General features: G+C 48.1%; 1 pseudogene; it reads left to right on the forward strand.

Moving 5' to 3' along the window:
- Nucleotides 1–613: 613 nt before the first annotated feature.
- LOC102375402 lies at nt 614–1,561 on the forward strand (annotated as a pseudogene).
- Nucleotides 1,562–2,486: the final 925 nt, after the last annotated feature.

Raw genomic sequence — 2,486 nt, forward strand, 5'->3', positions numbered from 1 at the left:
CTAAGCCCCTGTGCCCCCTGCCAGCTCTGAGCTGGCACCTGGGGGAGCCTGGAGCTTCCCCTGGCTGCTGCAGTGGGGCAGGGAAGGAGCAGTCCTGGATTAGTCTGCTCCTATCGGACTCAGTTTTCTCCCAATGGGGCTACACATGTAGACTTGTGTAGAGATTATGTAAACTTGTGTCAGGGAGTGCTTTAATGAGCCTGAATTTTCTGCCCACTAAGTGCACTCATTGTGAGCATCAGGGCATGAGTCTAGAGAGTTTGAAATTCAGCAGAGAGACAGTCCACAGGGTGGGGAAGTGCATTCAGCGTCCTAGAAGGAATGGTTTTGATTTGGAGTCATTAAAACTTTTTGAAAATCTGATCTTGTTGCGGATTTTCTCCTGAACACTAGAAAAGCTGACATCTTCCTTGACAGCAGCAGCATCAAGTTGTTCATCTTCATCTCCAAGAAGCTTGATCCTTTGCCTGTTACTTTAACTTGATTCATTCTCTGCCTTTCTTTTTTTTTGTGTTAGTATTGCATGTTGTCTCCTGACATTATAAGCACTGTGAACCCATTATTCACTGCTCCTCTCTCCTCTTTTCTCTCAGCAGTTCCATGTTTTGGTTCTATGGAGGACCAAAACTACACTGGACCAATGCTGTTCTACTTCCGTCCCCTCTCAAATGTCCCTGAGGTGCAGCTACTGATTTTTGTGGCCTTCCTTCTTCTGTATCTGCTCAGCCTCTGTGGAAATGCCTCTGTCATGCTTGTTGTCCACCTTGACCACTCCCTCCACACCCCCATGTACTTTTTCCTGGCCAACCTGGCAGCAATGGAATTCTGCTATTCTTGTGCCATCGCCCCACTGACCCTGGCCAGCATCCTGTCTGGGATAAAGGTCACCATCTCCCTTGCTGGCTGTGGCACCCAGATGTTCCTCTTCATCTTTCTGGGCAGTGCTGATTGCCTCTTGTTGGCTGTCATGGCCTATGACTGATATGTGGCTATCTGCCACCCACTGCGCTACACCCTTATTATGAGTTGGCCAGTCTCTGTGAGCTTTGTATCTGGGTCCTTGGCGCTTGGTTTCCTCTGTGCTTTGCAAATAGCTATCCTTACCTTCCACATGCCATTCTGTGGCACTGGTGAGATCAATCACTTCTTCTGTGATATTCCCACTGTACTGCAGTTGTCATGCAGCGATGCACATGTCCAGCAGGCTGTCCTCTTTACTGTGAGTGTTGCTGAACTCACCATCCCCTTTCTTTTGATCTGCATCTCCTATACCTTCATTGTGGTCGCCATCTTGAGGATCAATTGTTCCTCTGGTCGGCATCGTGCATTTTCCACCTGCTTCTCTCACCTAATGGTCGTCTTCCTACAATATGGCTGTGGTGGCTTCATTTACTTACGCCCGAGCTTTCACCACAAACCAATGTACAGCCAAGCAGTGTCTGTGGTCTACACTTTTGTTACCCCTGTTTTGAACCCCCTCATCTACAGCATGAGGAACAAGGAGCTGAAGGATGCCCTGAGCAGACTGCCAAGAGGAAAAATGCTGACCCAGAAGAACTGAGGACTTTGGGCTTTCAGTCTTCCCCGGGACACTGTCAAGAATAGGAGGAAAACTAGGTTCTAGGTTTATGAAGACTTCCTGGCTTAGATTATGAATGGCCAGTTTTGTAAAACTGAATATGCAGGTGACTTTCTAAGACTAGAAGTAAACTAGATGTTGCCAAATCAAGCAAATCAGCTGTGCTGGGTTGTGTCCTGGCACAGCTGATTTGCTTCACTGGGCAAAACACACATCTCCCATTGTCCTGCTGGTTGATGCCTCAGGACAATGAGTTATGTGTTCTCCCTGAGCTTGAGGGGGCCGGTTCTGTGCACTCTGGGGATTCTCTTGCAGGCTTGGGCCGCTTAAATCTTGGGAACATCTGAGGACACATCTATTTAAGTGGGGAAATGTCAACGTTCCTTACTTATGGAGGCATGCTCCAGAGAGCCTGGGAAAGTAGGGAAACCTTGGTTCTGTAGGCAGGGAAACCTTGCCTAGGGTGCATCTCTGTAAGAGGGGAAAGCTGGGCAGGTACTGACAGGGCATGGACCCCTCCAGGCCTCAGAGCACCTGCCTGGGGTGGCTGGAGAGTGCAAGCAACTCCATGGGGTGCCTGTGCTCTTGGGTCATAAAGCAAACAGACATCCACTGCTAAAAAGTAGGACAAATTGATACCACCCTTGTAGCCACAAATTTTGGGTATTTGTAGCCTGACAAGGGGATGGGCATGCACATTTGTTCCCTTGGCCTTCATGCTGCCATAAAATGTTAAAGGTGAAAGGTAAAAATTGTAAATCCCAACAAACCAGTAGGTTCCAGAAGCTGCTTTGGGTATGATGAAAAAGGTACGTAGGTTGATCTTACAAAAGCAAGTTCTGATGCATTTGTGCTGTGCAGGCAAGCTACACAGACCATTATCCTCCTCACAAAGACAGCAGTACTT

This window comes from Alligator sinensis, unplaced genomic scaffold (genome assembly GCF_000455745.1).
Source record: "Alligator sinensis unplaced genomic scaffold, ASM45574v1 scaffold1002_1, whole genome shotgun sequence".
NCBI lineage: Eukaryota > Metazoa > Chordata > Crocodylia > Alligatoridae > Alligator > Alligator sinensis.